The 18238-nt window shown below is 38.5% G+C and overlaps 1 protein-coding gene across 4 annotated transcripts in view; it reads left to right on the top strand.

Moving 5' to 3' along the window:
* LOC128698704 (UBX domain-containing protein 6) overlaps window positions 1-18238 on the top strand; it is a 122185-nt gene that overhangs the window by 19117 nt on the left and 84830 nt on the right. For 3 of the 4 annotated variants that reach the window (XM_070097759.1, XM_070097760.1, XM_070097757.1), the window contains exons 2-3: window positions 2367-2531; window positions 17794-17885. The gene's annotated coding sequence lies outside the window, so the exon portion shown is untranslated. The remainder of the gene's footprint in view (window positions 1-2366; window positions 2532-17793; window positions 17886-18238) is intronic. The other variant, XM_070097758.1, reaches the window with a different exon arrangement.

Raw genomic sequence — 18238 nt, 5'->3', positions numbered from 1 at the left:
GTAGGGGAAATGTTTGATTTTTGCTTATGTTCAAAACTAAACAAATGATGTCATTTTCCAATAAATGTCCAACTAGCCATTCTAATATGCAGTCATGAATGGGTTGACATTATTTATACAATTATTACAATATTGCAGTAGTCTACATAACAGTAAATCTTCTATTTTTTGGGGGAATAAAAATTCAAAATAGAAAGTAAGAGTAATATCAGAGGGGCCTGGAGACATGACTGATGAACAAAGAAAATGTTATTTTAGAGCCAGGAATGTCTGCATTGTTCATTCTGGACCCCATTTTGATATTGTCATATTTTTTAAATTTTCGTGAAATTGGTCAAATTGCAAATTTCTGACCATGTTAGTGGGTAGTTGAAATCGGTAAATGGGCATTTTCTTGTACTCAGTCGATAGAAAAAAAATGGAGTTCTAAAGAAATAGCTATGAGTTTGATTGGATGACTGGAATTAGCCGAAAATAGGGCTCAAACTGGGCGAAATCGCCAATTCGTAAATATCGCTGCGGTTGCTAACTTCGCGAGTGCGTAATTCCATCAGTTTTCCATCAAATTTCATTCTTTTGGTGTCCTTACAATCGGGAAAAGATTCTCTATCATTTCATAAGAAAAAATAATTTTTTTTCTTTTTTTTTTTTTTTTTTTTCAAAAATTTTGCAACACCAGGAGACACCTCAGGATTTGTGGTTGCGACAGTCAAGGGGTTAAATAAAAAACTTAGTTTTTTTTTCTCGTGCACTGCTTGCTGCAGGATTTTTTTCTGTACTGCGCACACTGACCATGCAGACCTATTCTTTCATATGTAGGCCTACCAGCTTTCTTCTACCAGATTTAAAGGTGCTAGAATTTTGGCGTATAAGTACGTGACCGACATTGGCTGTTAAGACTTACATGTACGTGACTGACCCTCAAAGGGTTAAACTGCATCTGCCACTTCTCTGACCACTGCATCAGTCTATGCAAATCAACCTGGAATGCTTTAATGTCCTCATTAGAATGAATTGGACGGCCTATTTTGGTGTCGTCAGCAAATTTGCTTATGTCGCTATTTATTCCCTCATCTGTGTCGTTTATGAAAACTGTGAACAAGGGGCCCAACACTGACCCCTATGGAGCACCGCTTGTGACGTGCTCCCGTCTGATTTCTCTCCATTTATGCAAACTCTCTGCTCCCTATTTGTCAATCATGCCTCTACCAAGGAAATAATGTCTCATCTTATTCTGTGTGCCTTAAGTTTCCTCTATATCCTCTGATGTGGAACTCTATCGAAAGCCTTACCGAAGTCCATATACACAATATCATATTCAATACCATGAATATGGTAAAACCGTGCTGAGATTCATTAATCAATTTATGCCTTTCATGATGGCTACGAATTGCCTCAGCAATTATTGATTCCATAAATTTTCCCACTATGGAGGTAAGGCTTATTGGTCTATAGTTTGAAACTAAGGACCTGTCACCTGCCTTGTAAATAGGTATTATTACATTTGCCATTTTCCACTTGTCTGGCACTATGCCAGTTTGTAGTGATATATTGAAAAGATTAGCCAAAGGTATACTAAAGTTCCTCTTTACATTCCTTTAAAACCCTTGCAAACAGTTTATCAGGGAGATTTGTTAGGTTTTAATTTCTCTATTTGTCTGAGGGCCATGTCACTAGTTACTGCAATCGTGCATAGTTTATTATTGTCCTGTTCTACATAATTTATTATTTCTGGAATTTTGCTAGTATCTTCCTGAGTAAAAGCTGAGAGGAAGTAAGTGTTGAAAAGTTCACATATTTCCTTATCACTGTCAGTGATCTGACCTGAGTTACTCTTAAGTGGGTCTATCTTATCCCTAATCTTACTTCTGCATACCTGAAAGAACCCTTTTGGGTTAGTCTTTGAATTCCTTGCAGCTACTGTTCTGTTAATCAGTATATATATTAATTTTTCAGTTTTAAAACTCCATTTAAACCAATTTGGGTAAAAAAAATCCCGAACTTGTTTGATATAATGTAAAAAAAATTTTCCCACTATTTATTTTCATATTTTGTAAATTTTTATAAGATGAGGACTGAAAATGAAATTCGTAGAAAATGATGACTACACTGCCCTATACTCGGATTTGTTGCTTTTCATGACTGCATGTAAAAAATGTATTTGGACCTTTGCGTATATTGATACTTGTCCAAATGGACCTTTGCTCATAGTTTGGTAGCCTTGCAATATTACTTTGATGCTTATAGTGCATATTGATAAAAACTATTTTCTGACAGCTATACATTTTCTATTTTTTAAATAATTTATTCTCGGTTAAGATTAACTTTCCAACAGTTTGAATTTTAAATTTTATTTTAAATTTCAGAAACTGCATTCACCAGCTGGATAAATTTTTTGTGGTGGTTGGGATTGACACCACTGCAAGGTCATGTACTGAGGGCTCTCATCATTATTCTGGTGGTTAACTTTGTCCTGATCAAAGTCTCGTGGCACATGTATGCTCAGCGCATATCTCATACATTGTCATTTAGTAAGTTTTTTCTTTGTATTAGTCAAAGTCAGGTGAGAGCTTGTTATTAACCCTCCAGTAATTCTTTCCTTTGGGAGCACCTAAGAAAAAGATTATTATCTTAAAAGGCTAGTACTGTAATTCTGGATAACCAAAGAAAGCCAGTCAGTGTTTTGATTTTGTTCCATGGATTCAACCCATTACAGTTGAATAACACCTTGGTACTTACTGCCAGTTGAACAGGGGCTTAAGCTGTAAGTAAATATATCGATGTTTCTACCTACTGAGGATCAAACCTAGATCCTTCAGATGTGAATTGAAGGTACTGCTATTAAGCCATGAGCCACTGAATCACCTATTCCATACATGTTGTATCTGTGCTATAAATTTGGCACCAGTACCATTAAAGTAGCACCTATGTCATACTTGTAGCACCTATACTACAGTGGTCCCTCGATAATTGTCGGGCTAAATAGTCGTCCTTTTCGGAAATCGTCGCATTATTTTCGTCCAAACATTGGCTCGCAAATGGTCAGTTGACTTGCCAATCGTCGTTCGTCCTGGACACATACTCATGGCTCTGAGCCGCCTCAGCCTCCCTTCCTAGCCAGTGTGCCATTGTTTACCAGTGAGCGACGGTCCCCTCACTTGTTCATATGAAATATTTCATAATATTCCATTCATTTTAGTGCTTGCAAGTGCTAAATAAGCTACCATGGCTCCAAAGAAAGCTCCTAGTGCCAAGCCTTTGGTAAAGAAGGTGAGAAATATGATTGAATTTAAGAAAAACATCATTGAACAATATGAAAGTGGCATACGTGTGGCCGAACTGGCCAGGATGTATAACAAACCCCATACAACCATATCTTCCATCGTGGCAAAGAAAAAGGAAATCAAGGAAGCTGTTGTTACTTGGAGAAAATTGTGGCCAGATTGTGTCTACAAGATGGATTTTGAAGGGTTTATGGCCAACCCTGATGAGCCTATGTCAGTTGTGAAATTTATTGTGGCATTGGGGAGTTCCATGGGGTTGGATGTGAGTTTGTAGGATGTGGAAGAGTTGGTGGAGGACCACAACGAAGAGCTAACCACTGAGGAGCTGCAAGAGCTTCAGCAGGAACAGCAACAGATTGCAGCTCGGAATCTTGCTGCAGAGGAGGAGGAAGAGAGATGGAAGAAGGTGCCTTCTTCAGAAATTAAGGAGATTTTTGAAATGTGGGGTAGGATGGAAAGATTTATGGAGAAACATCACCCTGAGAAGGATGTTGCAAGCTATATCGGCAACTTGTACAGTGACAATCTTGGCCCATTTTAGGGAAGTTTTAAAGAGACGCCAGAAACAGAGCTCTCTGGACACTTTTTTTGCGAGACAGGACTCTAGCGACTCTCAAGCTGGTCCTAGTGGCATTAAGAAACAAAGAAGAGAAGTATGTAGCCCCAGAAAAGGACTTGGTACCTGAGGTGTTGATGGAAGGGGATTTCCCTTCCAAAGAGTAACTAATCCAGTCTCTCTCCTCCAGTCTTCCATACACTAAGAAGAATCACCAATAAAGGTAAGTGTTATGCTGTTAATGTTTCATTTATCATGTCCCATTGTATTGTTTATGTACTACATCTATATTTTGTGTAAAATTGTTTTTTGTTTTAATACTTCTGGGTGTCAGGAACGGATTAATTGTATTTACATTATTTCTTATGGGGAAAATTTATTAAAAAATTGTCTATTTCGATAATTGTCGCACTTCCAGGAACGGATTAACGACGATAAATGAGGGACCACTGTATATGGCATCTGTACTAAATGTGGCAACTATACACAATACAAATATGAAAGCCAGGAAAATGCCAAGGTGGAAAATGAGAACTTTTTAAACAAAGGAAATTGTGCCAATGATGACACTTTTGTAATTACTGTAGTACTTACACATTCTTGTTTAGTGTGTATTGTTCAATATTCACAGCTATTTTCAGGGCAGAAGGAATATCAGATGAAATCATTTATGGCCTGCATAGAGGCAATAAATATTACTGGGAACACCTCAATCCTGAATACGTATGTACTTGTTGGAGCGGAGGAGAGAGAGTGACGATAATGTATACATGGAAGGTGCTTGAGGGCTTGGTCCCACATCTGCCATAGCATACCAGAGTGAGAGATATGGGAAAATGTGTTAAATAAACCCATTGAAAACTGGGTACCATCGGCATAATAAGAGAAGATTGTATCAACATTCATGGGTCCAAACTGTTTAACACTACTGGCACAAGTGTAGAAGTTTTAACCCTTAACCCTTTGAGGGTTTTGGTTGTACTAGTACGTCTTACGTGTAGGAGTTTTTGACGTACTAGTACGCATAAATTCTAGCGGCCTCAAATCTCGCGCGAAAAGGCTGGTAGGCCTAGGTGTGAGAGAATGGGTCTGCGTGGTCGGTGTGCGCGGTAGAGAAAAAATCTGGGACCCAGTGGTGCATTGTGGGAATGCCCTCTTAGTAAACAATGTCCACCATGCCTCGTGGTAAGAAGGTCCTCACTCCTCGGCGAATTGGGACACTTTTGTTCCCCAGTGACAGTTCTAATAGTGATGGAAGTGCCAGTGAAGATGAGTTTCGTGGTTTTAGTGAGGTTTTGACCGAAACTAATGACCATAATATCGGTAATACAGTGGACCCCCGGTTAACGATATTTTTTCACTCCAGAAGTATGTTCAGGTGCCAGTACTGACCGAATTTGTTCCCATAAGAAATATTGTGAAGTAGATTAGTCCATTTCAGACCCCCAAACATACACTTACAAACGCACTTACATAAATACACTTACATAATTGGTCGCATTCGGAGGTAATCGTTATGCGGGGGTCCACTGTAGTGAGGAAAACCCAGACGACCCTCAGCCTTCCACCTCTGGTGCTGGGCCCTCTTGTTCACGTTCAGTTGTTCCAGAACCCAAGAGGAAACTTCTATTTTCCCAAATCCCAGACTCGAATGAGAGCATGGGTGATGATAGTGATAGTGAATATGAACTACAAGCTCTTCAAACTAGTTCCAGTAGTGATAGTGAAGTGCAATATTCCCCAGTGAAGCGTCAGTATATACGACGATATATGCGCTATGGTAGTGTGCCATATGTTATACCAAGGGGAAGGAGTGTATCTCGGAGTACATCCCGTGGCTGTACAACAGGAACAGACAGTGAAAATGACGAAGATACTGTTGCAATTGGGATGGAAAATGTGCGTGGTGGTAGTGGTGCCGGCGGTGAGGCACCAGCAGTGGGCCATGCTGCCACCCACGCTGCCACCCACGCTGCCACCCACGCCGCTGCCTCAGCTGATCTAGAACAAAGGCCACCATCCCCCACTCACCCACCACACCAGCCTCCACAACCACAACCTCCACAACCACAACCTCCACAACCACAACCACCTGTCATTGTCCAGTACCCACCAGCAGACCGCACCTGGGATTGGCAGGAAGCTGTCAATTTTGTTCCAAATCCCCACCAGTTTGATGGCAGCCAAAGTGGAATACGGCCATCTTGTGCACTTGGGAACAATGCCATTGAACTGGAATGTTTCGAGTTATTCTTTGACGAACCACTGATGAAAAGTATTGTCATGGAAAGCAACACATACTACGAGTACACCATGGCAAACACATTACTTTCACCAAAATCACGTCTACACCAGTGGAAGGAGGCAACTGTGGCTGAGATGTATCTTTTCTTTGCCACAATAATGCTTATGCCACATGTGTATAAGCACAAAGTGAAATCATACTGGTCAACAGACCCCCTGATTGCAACACCAGGTTTCAGTGATATAATGCCAGTGAATCGATTTGTGCTAATGTTACGTATGCTTCACTTCTCAGATAAAACCAGGCCTGACAGAACTGACAGGTTATATAAGATTAGGAATGTGTTTGTGTATCTGAAACAGAAATTCAGTATGCATTTTTATCCCTTCAGGAAGCTTGTAATTGACGAGTCTTTGATACTGTTCAAAGGAAGACTCTCTTTCAAGCAGTACATACCAAGCAAGAGGAAACGCTTTGGTATAAAGTTGTTTGTGCTTTGTGATTGTTACAGTGGTCTGGTATTGGATATTATTGTGTACACTGGAAGTTATACATTGCAAAATACCAGGAAGTTATTGGGCATCTCAGGTGATGTGGTTCGAACAATGATAGAACCATACCTTGGTAAGGGGCATATATTATATACAGATAACTGGTACACAAGCCCCTCACTCAGTGATTTTTTGCGAGTGAACATGACAGATGTGTGTGGCACAGTGCGTGCAAATCGGAAACATATGCCCAGGTTTGACGCTGGCACTCATAGAGGTGAGGTGCAGGCGTTTGCTGCCAATGACATCATGGCATTTCGGTGGCATGACAAACGAGATGTCACACTGTTGTCATCAATTCACCCTAATGAAATGGCAGACAGTGGCAGGCAGCATAGAGAGAGAAATGAACCCATTCTAAAACCTGCAGCTGTGATTGATTACACCTTCAACATGCGTTCAGTGGACAAATGTGACATGCAGATTGGGTTTGCTGATTGGTACATCAAACTGTTTTTCCATCTTCTGGACATTTCCATGCTCAATGCTTATAATATGTATAAGATGAGCACCAGAAACAAACCACAGTACGGCGAATTCTGTTTGTCTGTCATCAGACAAATAGTATTCAAGTACCAAGGAACAGCACCTGCAATTGACCGCCCACCAAATTATCAACAACTACTTGCTCGTCTGAAGCATGGTGATCACTTCCTGGTAAAACTGCCTGCTACTGCTTTCAAGAAAAAGACTCAGAAGAGGTGTTACGTCTGTGCACATACAAAAAAACGCCCACAACAATGCAGAGACACTCGTTTTATGTGTGAGGAGTGCAAAACACCACTGTGCATGACACCATGTTTCAAAGAGTTCCACAGGCTTCAGAACTTCTAGAAACATTCCCTGTGACTGTATATGTGTATATAAAATATAGAAAAATAGTAATAAACAACATTTCATATCGTTTGTTTGTGTAAATATTTTCTGTAAACAAAATAATGACAACAGTGTTTACGCCCTTATTGTGTAGTATTGAAAAAGAAATAACTTACAAAATACTGATCATGTTGGCCTCAGAGGCCATAAAAGTTACTCAGAAAAAGAAAAATTGAAAAATAATTGAAAATAGTACATAAAAAAGTAAATAGAAAAATACCGGGTGACGGCAGTCGGCGATGTTACCATATGTTGTTCAATTTTGGCAAATTTCATGCCTCCATATCTCGGTAAGTATTGACGTTAAAATTTTTTTGTTTAGCCTATAATGTTTAGAAAAAAAACACTATTTTTTCATAAGAAAAAATAATTTTATTTTGAAATTTGGCCGACCCTGAGAACGAGTTTCAGAGAGGGCCTGTCGACCCTCAAAGGGTTAAACGGTCCAAATGTATATATACGTTCTCTCGCATAGCGCCCCAAACGTATATATACATTTCCTTTGTCATTCATTCAACAGTGGCATGATATGCCTGAGTTGCCTAAACATGAGAGAATGGGTGTGTGCACTCAGTGTGCACCATATGAAAAAATTGGGGATGCTTGGGTAAAACATGCTCTTTTTTCCTAATAAAAAAAAAAAAAAATTTCTCAAAAAATTCGGGGCACTGCACAAGTGAACGTATATATATGTTTGGACCATTTAAGGGTTAAATAGGAAATTGGACATATACCTATGGCAAGTGCCAGATCAACTAGGTTGTGATGGACATGTGGGCCAGCAGGCTGCTGACAGTTAGACTAGTTGATCATGGAAGCCACAGACAAGCCTGGTCCAGGACAGGGCTAAGAGGATAGCAAAATAATTGAAACCTTCATAGGTATATGAAAGATATACCATAAATGGAGCATCTTTATCGCCTATACCATTTGTATAGCATCTATACTGTATAAATGTGGCAGCTATACCATACATGTAGCAACTTTATCACCTACACTATTTGTATAGCATCTCTGCTGTAAATGTTGCAGCTGCACTGTAAGTGTAGCACCTGTACAAAAACTTTGTTTTTCATTTTTTTGTGCTATTGTAGTGTCAATTTTTTTTTTTTTTTTTTAGAGTTGAATAAATTAATACAATAGTATTGTATATTACAATTTTTATTTGCAGAAATATAGCACAAGATTGGGTGTATGTGTATAGTTGGTAAATATTTTTAAAAGCTCATGTTAAACACACACAATGTACATTAAATGGATAATTTATTTGGTAATATGTCTGTCAGATCTGATGTAATCTTCTAGTTTTAGGTTAATTTGTGCAACAGTTCAGCATTTTTTCACATATGCTGTTTCCTACCAACAAAAGGTGACTCGAAGTAAGAAACACATTTGCACTCATTCATTCAATAGCTATCTTGCGAAAAGTAGTACACAGTGATAAGTTTTTTTTTTTTTGAAACACACTGACTGTCTCCTACTGAGGTAGGGTGACCTGAAAAAGAAGAAACACTTTCACTATCACTCACTCCACTACCGTCTTGCCGCAGGTGTGCTAACATTACAACTCGGATACCCCTCCAAACTTCAATATTCCCACCTGTCCTTCAGAGTGCAAACACACTACTTTCCACCTCCAGGACTCAAGTCTGGCTAGCTGGTTTCCTTGAATCCCTTCATAAATAATACCCTGCTCACACTAACAGCCCAGTCATAAAAAAACTGCTTGCTTCCACTCTTATCTAATACGCTCACACATACCTGCTGGATATTCAGGCCCCTTGCATACAAAACTTCTTTTTCCTCCTGCCAACCTTTCCTAGGATGACCTCTACCCCTCCTCTCCTCCACTACAGATTTATTGACTCTCCAAGTCATCCTAATTAGCTCTATCCTATCTAAATGTCTAAACTACCTCAATAACCTCTCCACAGTCCTCTGGGTAATACTTTTAGAAACCTCTCACCTTCTCCTAATCTCCAAACTATGAATTCTCTGCATAATATTTACACCACACATTGCCCTCAGACATGACATTCATGCACGTTTACAGTACTATCTTCATTTCTGTAAAATGTAGAAAATCGTGTGGAGTTGAAACACTAATTTTGATAAAATATAGGAGGGCCCCACTTATGCGGTGGGTTAGGTTCCAAGCTACCGCCATAAAACAGAAATTGCCATAAAGTGAAATGCATTTTTTCACTTATAAATGCAATAAATGCTTCATAGCATCTTTACTTTATTATATATTAAATAAGCAACAGAAATCGACATTAAAAAACAATAAAAAAGTGAAAACATATACAGTACACTCTTTACTTTTCTTAAAATATTTGTAATCTTAATGTAGGGTGAGAGGTGAGTATTTATTGTAGAAAGTCAAGTATGGTAGCTCACCTGGTGGTAGCCACACCTTATGAATTTAAGGTGCCCCAGAGTGATTATTATTATGACCATTGAAATACCTTGTTCACTGAGTTTAATCATTTCTAACAACTACCCTTAGTTGCCATCGTAAATGAGAGAGAATGAGTAAACGAGAAAGAGAACGAGAGAGATGCTGAGAATGTAAACAAAAAATGAACATGTATTAGTACCTGTATGCTTATGGTTCATACACACTCATTTCCCATATGTTTGTGAAGCTTTTAGCACAATACAAGCACCATTTTGTACAAGTTGTCTTCATGTTGGTGCAGTGGAATTAATAAACAGCAACACACTCATTCTCATGTAACACCATTTTTAGAGGGAATGACACTGACTGAAGGCATATGAAAGAAATAATTTTCTGCAGTTACCCCTAGTAATATTGTGTAAACATTTGCTCTGGTGTTGGACTAGAGAAAACGTAAATGTTGCTGTCACTCCTACAAGTCGCCCAGGTACCACATCTCATATTTAAGTAAATTTTTTCTACTGTGGGTGTATGTATAATGTTTATATGTTTCTCGTATAAATTTTGAAAGTGTCAGATGGATTAATGAAAATGTCTATATTAACATAATATATGACATTTAAAGAGCCCCAGAGCGATTATTATTAGTATTAGGATTATTATGGCATCTTCAAGACTAGTGAGACACTCTTAGTGATTTTACTGTGTACCTGCATGCCAGCACAGTGTGTAAGTTTATTTAGGTACAGGTACACATCAGTACAGTAGGGCCCCACTTATACAGCAGGTTAGGTTCCAGGCTACTGCCGGAAAGCAGACTTCACCGGAAAGCTGAATGCCATTTTTTCCACTTATAAATGTATACAAATGCCAGATGACAAGTTTACACTAACATATATTAAGTTAGCAATAGAACTTAGGCATTAAAAAACAATAAAAAGTAAAATACACACACAGTGCACTCATTTATCTCAAAATATTCATAGTCTTAATGCAGGTCAAAAGGTGAGTAGCATTTACTATAAGAAGTTAGGTGTGGTAGCCCTCCTGGCCACCCACACATAATATACTACGACGATGCTTAAATAGTGATAAAATGCATATACAGTACACTCATTATTTACCTTAAAACATTTGTAGTCTTAATGTAGGGTGAAAGGTGAAAAGTATTTATTTGTAAAAAGTGGTGTGGTAGGTAAGGTAGTGTAGGGAAGCCAGCCTGGCCACCCCACTCACTTAGTAAACAAACAGACGATGCGTCTGGTTGTGTTTCATAAACATTCATACAAACACCTTACATTGTGTACAAGTTGTCTCCACAGTGGTACTGCAGAATAAATAAAGACCAACACTTCCATTCTCATGTAATTTTTAGAAGGAATGATGCTCTGACATTATTATTATTACAAATTATTATTAAAAGTTATTATTACAAGCTATTATTACAAATTATTATTAAAAATTATTATTGCAAGTTATTATTATTACAATCATAAAAAAGAGCATTAAACCCAGAAGGGTTGTGAATTGCTATATATAGAGTGAAGGCATACGAAAGGAACATTTATCTGCAGTTATCCCCCATGTTTGACTAGAGAAAACGCAATTCTTCCGACACTCCTACAGAGCTGCTTTGTAAACATATCTCATATTTATGTAAATTTTTATTCTGTGGGTGTATGTATAATGTTTATATGCTATGTAACATGTTTATTATATAATTTTGAAGAAAATATAGATGGATTAATGAAAATAAAGTGGGACCAAGTAAACCAAGTCCTAACCGATATAAGCTGGGAAGATATACTAAGCAACACAGACCCCAACTTATGCCTAGAACAGATTAACTCGGTAGCACTCGATGTATGCACAAGGCTTATTCCTCTAAGAAAAAGGAGGAGTAGATGTAAAACAGAAAGAGACAGGCGCTCCCTTTACAGGCGACGGAAAAGAATAAAAGAGCGGCTAAAAGAGGTCAATATATCTGAAATGCGTAGGGAGACACTGGTCAGAGAAATAGCAAGCATCGAACTTAAGCTAAAAGAATCCTTTAGGAGTCAGGAATCGCGGGAAGAACTAAAAGCCATAAATGAAATCGAAAGAAACCCAAAGTATTTCTTCTCCTATGCCAAATCAAAATCGAGAACAACGTCCAGTATTGGGCCCCTACTTAAACAAGATGGGTCCTACACAGATGACAACAAGGAAATGAGTGAGCTACTCAAGTCCCAATATGACTCAGTTTTTAGCAAGCCGCTAACCAGACTGAGAGTCGAAGATCAAAATGAATTTTTTATGAGAGAGCCACAAAATTTGATTAACACAAGCCTATCCGATGTTATCCTGACGCCAAATGACTTCGAACAGGCGATAAATGACATGCCCATGCACTCTGCCCCAGGGCCAGACTCATGGAACTCTGTGTTCATCAAGAACTGCAAGAAGCCCCTATCACGAGCCTTTTCCATCCTATGGAGAGGGAGCATGGACACGGGGGTCGTCCCACAGTTACTAAAAACAACAGACATAGCCCCACTCCACAAAGGGGGCAGTAAAGCAACAGCAAAGAACTACAGACCAATAGCACTAACATCCCATATCATAAAAATCTTTGAAAGGGTCCTAAGAAGCAAGATCACCACGCATCTAGAAACCCATCAGTTACACAACCCAGGGCAACATGGGTTTAGAACAGGTCGCTCCTGTCTGTCTCAACTATTGGACCACTACGACAAGGTCCTAAATGCACTAGAAGACAAAAAGAATGCAGATGTAATATATACAGACTTTGCAAAAGCCTTCGACAAGTGTGACCATGGCGTAATAGCGCACAAAATGCGTGCTAAAGGAATAACAGGAAAAGTCGGTCGATGGATCTATAATTTCCTCACTAACAGAACACAGAGAGTAGTCGTCAACAGAGTAAAGTCCGAGGCAGCTACGGTGAAAAGCTCTGTTCCACAAGGCACAGTACTCGCTCCCATCTTGTTCCTCATCCTTATATCCGACATAGACAAGGATGTCAGCCACAGCACCGTGTCTTCCTTTGCAGATGACATCCGAATCTGCATGACAGTGTCTTCCATTGCAGACACTGCAAAGCTCCAGGCAGACATCAACCAAATCTTTCAGTGGGCTGCAGAAAACAATATGAAGTTCAACGATGAGAAATTTCAATTACTCAGATATGGTAAACATGAGGAAATTAAATCTTCATCAGAGTACAAAACAAATTCTGGCCACAAAATAGAGCGAAACACCAACGTCAAAGACCTGGGAGTGATCATGTCGGAGGATCTCACCTTCAAGGACCATAACATTGTATCAATCGCATCTGCTAGAAAAATGACAGGATGGATAATGAGAACCTTCAAAACTAGGGAGGCCAAGCCCATGATGACACTCTTCAGGTCACTTGTTCTATCTAGGCTGGAATATTGCTGCACACTAACAGCACCTTTCAAGGCAGGTGAAATTGCCGACCTAGAAAATGTACAGAGAACTTTCACGGCGCGCATAACGGAGATAAAACACCTCAATTATTGGGAGCGCTTGAGGTTCCTAAACCTGTATTCCCTGGAACGCAGGAGGGAGAGATACATGATTATATACACCTGGAAAATCCTAGAGGGACTAGTACCGAACTTGCACACGAAAATCACCCACTACGAAAGCAAAAGACTTGGCAGACGATGCACCATCCCCCCAATGAAAAGCAGGGGTGTCACTAGCACGTTAAGAGACCATACAATAAGTGTCAGGGGCCCGAGACTGTTCAACTGCCTCCCAGCACACATAAGGGGGATTACCAACAGACCCCTGGCAGTCTTCAAGCTGGCACTGGACAAGCACCTAAAGTCAGTTCCGGATCAGCCGGGCTGTGGCTCGTATGTTGGTTTGCGTGCAGCCAGCAGCAACAGCCTGGTTGATCAGGCTCTGATCCACCAGGAGGCCTGGTCTCAGACCGGGCCGCGGGGGCGTTGACCCCCGGAACTCTCTCCAGGTAAACTCCAGGTAATTAACGTAAAATAAGACATTTAATGTGCCCAAGAGAGATTATTATTATACATTTAGTATTACTACGACATAATGAGTACAGAGACTCTTAGTGATTTTAATGTGTACCTACATGCCAACACAGTGTGTAAGTATATTTAGGTACAGGTACACAAGCATAATTTCTATAAAATACGCATTAACTTTAACCCCTTGACTGTCGCAACCACCAATCCTGAAGTGTCTCCTGGTGTCGCAAAATTTAAAAAAAAAATTATTTTTTCTTATGAAATGATAGAGAATCTTTTCCCGATTGTAATGACACCAAAAACACAAAATTTGATGTAAAACTGACGGAATTACGCTCTCGCGAAGTTAGCGACCTCGGCGATATTTACAAATCGATGATTTCGCCCACTTTGACTCCTATTTTTGGCTAATTCCATTGTTCCAGTCGACCAAACTCATAGCTATTTCTTTAGAACTCCATTTTTTCTATCGATTGAGTACAAGAAACTGCCCATTTACCGATTTCAACTATGCAATAAGGTGGTCAGAAATTTGCAATTTGCCCAATTTCACGAAAATTAACCCTTTGACTGTTTTCGACGTATAAATACGTCTTACGAGCCAATGTTTCTGACGTATATATACTCAATAATTCTAGCGGCTTCAAATCAAGCGGGAGAAAGCTGGTAGGCCCACATGTGAGAGAATGGGTCTGTGTGGTCAGTGTGCACCACATAAAAAAAATCCTGCAGCACACATTGCGTAATGAGAAAAAAAAAAACTCTGATCGTTTTTTGGGGATAAAACGCCAACTTTGAGGTGTATTTTCGTATAGTATTTATTGTTGTATTCGCGTTTTCTTGGTCTTAGGTGATAAAATGGAAAACATATTACAGAAATAGAGATGATTTTCATTACTTTGACGATGAAAACGACCTTGAAACTGAGCTCAAAGTAGCGGAAATGTTCGATTTTTACCAATGTTCAGGAGTAAATAAATCACACCACACGTCCAATACACGTCAACTGGGGAGTCTAATATTCTTTCACTAGTACACTGATATTATTTATACCATTTTTACAATAATGCAGTAGTCTGCATAACAGTAAATTTTGTATTTTTTTGTATGAATAAAAAATCAAAATAGAAAGCAATAATAATATAAGAGGGGCCTAGAGATGACTAATGAACAGAGCATATGTTATTTTAGTGCCACGAATGTCTACCTTGTTTATTCTGGACCCTATTTTGAAATTGGCATCTTTTTTAGTTTGCGTGAAATTGGCCAAATTGCCAATTTCTGACCATATTGGGTAGTCCAAATTAGTAAATGAGAGGTTTCTTGTACTCAGCTGATAGATAAAATGGAGTTCTAAAGAAATAGCTATGAGTTTGGTCAACTGGAACAATGGAGTTGGCTGAAAATAGGGCTCAAAGTCGGCGAAATTGCCGATACGCATATGTCGCCGAGACCGCTAACTTCGCGGGAGCATAATTCCATGAGTTTTCAACCAAATTTCGAACTTTTGGTGTCATTACCATCGGGAAAGGATTCTCTATCATTTCATAAGAAAAAATATTTTTTTTTTCAAAAATTGAGCGACATAGAATGACAGTTTCAGAAAGGGGCCTGAAACAGTCAAGGGTTAAAAAATATGACAATTTCAAAATACGGTCCAGAATGAACAATGCAGACATTCCTGGTTCTAAAATAACATTTTCTTTGTTCATCAGTCATGTCTCCAAGCCCCTCTGATATTACTCTTGTTTTCTATTTTGAATTTTTAATCAAACAAAAAATAGAAGATTTACTGTTATGCAGACTACTGCAATACTGTAATAATTGTATAAATAACATCAACCCATTCATGACTGCATATTAGAATGGCTAGTTCGACATTTATTGGATAATAACATCATTTGTTTACTTTTGAACATCGGCAAAAATCAAACATTTCCCCTACTTTGAGCTCCATTTCCAGGTTCTTTTTATAGTAAGATTTTACTTACCTCTATTTCTATAACATGTTTTCCTTTCTATCAAATGAGACCAAGAAAACGAGAATTCAACCATAAATACTATACGAAAATAGACCACAAAGTCTGCATTTTAATTAAAAAAAACGGTCAGTGTTTTTTTTTTCTCATTATGCACTGCATGCTCCAGGATTTTTTTTATATGGTGCACACTGACCACACAGACCCATTCTCTCACATGTGGGCCTACCAGCTTTCTCCTGCTTGATTTGAAGCCGCTAGAATTTGAGTATATATACGTCAAACACGGTACCTCGTAAGACGTATATATATGACGTCGACAGTCAAAGGGTTAAAACACCTGAAATTTTGGAAAGTTTCCAGACATAATGGATGTGCTCATGAAGAATGTAAACAAACCGGGTGGGGCGCACCGTATTTGAAAGACCACTTGCTGTATGGCAAATTTTGGTCATAATTTTAAATTGCTGTATTAGCAGAACGCGGTAAGGCGAAACGCCGTAAAGCGGGGCCCTACTGTATAATTATCAGAGTACCTGTATATAAAATACACTAACTTTAAAACACTTGAAATTGTGGAAAGTTTCCAGACATAACTGAGAGACGTGAAGTTCACGGAGGAGGTAAACTGATTGGCACATGGATGCCATAAATAGCGAATCGGAGGGAGCCATATGAAAGATTTTTGGTTATAATTTGAAATGTCTGTATTAACGAATCGAGGTAAAGCAAATCGCCATAGAGTGGGGCCTTCCTGTACATGTAAAGTCTATTTTTATCAGTAAATGCACACTACACAGGTACGTACACCTACCATCCGACTTACGACCTGCTCGACTTACGACCACTTGACTTACAACCGTGTTTTTTATGCCAAATTTCTAGGAAATAAACAACTATTTGTGTTGTACACAGTGTTTATCTTAAACCTTACAGTATAAAATACAGTACTAAGAGCATAAAAAGTAAAGTAAAACATGAAATACCAAAATAAAACAATAAAATAAAGTCATTACAAAAATGTTTTGTTGATATTCAGTAGTAAAGTTTGACTTACGACCATTTCGACTTACGACCGGTTTCTCGGAACCGAACTCGGTCGTAAGTCGGATGGTAGGTGTACATGTTTTTGTATTCACACTCATCTGAGTTTTCTTTTATTTTTTTAACAATTCTTGTTCCTGTTTATTTCCTTTCATCTCTATGGGAAAATGGAGAAGAATCTTTCCTCCGTAAGCCATGCATTTTGGAAGAGGTGACTAAAATGCTGGAGCAAAGGATTAGTAACCCCTTCTCCTGTATAAATTACTAAATGTAAAAAGAAGAAACTTTACTTTTCTTCTTTTTAAGGTCGCTCTGCTTTGGTAAGTGACGGTCATTGTGTTAAAAAATTTGTGCATGCATTTGCTTACACTTCATTAGCTGTGTGTTTTAGTGTTGTTTTGAGTTGCTTGGTGGCATATGGTTCCTAAAAAAATTTATTGAGCAGTAAGCATTCTTTTAAAAAAAAAAGGTTACATAGTAACTCAAACAACATTAGTCTATACTCCTCTGTAATCTCTCCTTGTCTGTGAGAACTCTGTCAGTATCCATGGTCCAAGACTGTTCAACCCGCTACCAGCAGATATCAGAAGTATCGCTAGAACTAAGGTAGAAGTTTTCAACAGGAAATTGGCTCATTACTTCTGTGACATTCCACATTAACTGGGCTGTGCTATATTGGCCAGTGGGCTGCCCTCAGCAACAGCCTGGTTGAACAGGCAATTATTTTACACTAACAGTGGCAATGGATATTTTTGTAACAGGCATTCCATTTACACAGTAATTTAGAGTAACCAGCATGTATTTAATATTAAACTGAATTTTCTCTTGACAGACAGTCTTCATATTGTAGAGGATATATTGAAAAAGAACACCAATTTCAAATTTCCCAAGGAACATAGTGCAAGAATTTAATTAGGATTACAAGTAAGTGATATATTTGGTTTATTTTTGCTTTGATATGCCATGTAACTATTATAGTGAGATTATTAAGGGCTTGAAGTATACATGCACACTGAACACAAATATTACAGAACATTTTATTATCTGGCAACTCTCATATTCTTTTCCTATTTGCATATACGTTACATCAATTTTGAAAGTTTTTTATTTTTTCCACCCTTCATATATCTTGTCTAAATTATATGTCTCTAGCCTTCCAGCTCTTTTTGTCAGAAAAAAAAAAAGTGATGATAATTTTTCATTTAAAACAAGGAAAGGATATAGTGCAAAGTTCTAGCTTCTGAAACCTACTTGCTTACTATATTTTTCTCTTTATT

Source organism: Cherax quadricarinatus, chromosome 59, assembly GCF_038502225.1.
Source record: "Cherax quadricarinatus isolate ZL_2023a chromosome 59, ASM3850222v1, whole genome shotgun sequence".
Taxonomy (NCBI): domain Eukaryota; kingdom Metazoa; phylum Arthropoda; class Malacostraca; order Decapoda; family Parastacidae; genus Cherax; species Cherax quadricarinatus.
This window is presented reverse-complemented; position numbering and strand designations above follow the sequence as displayed.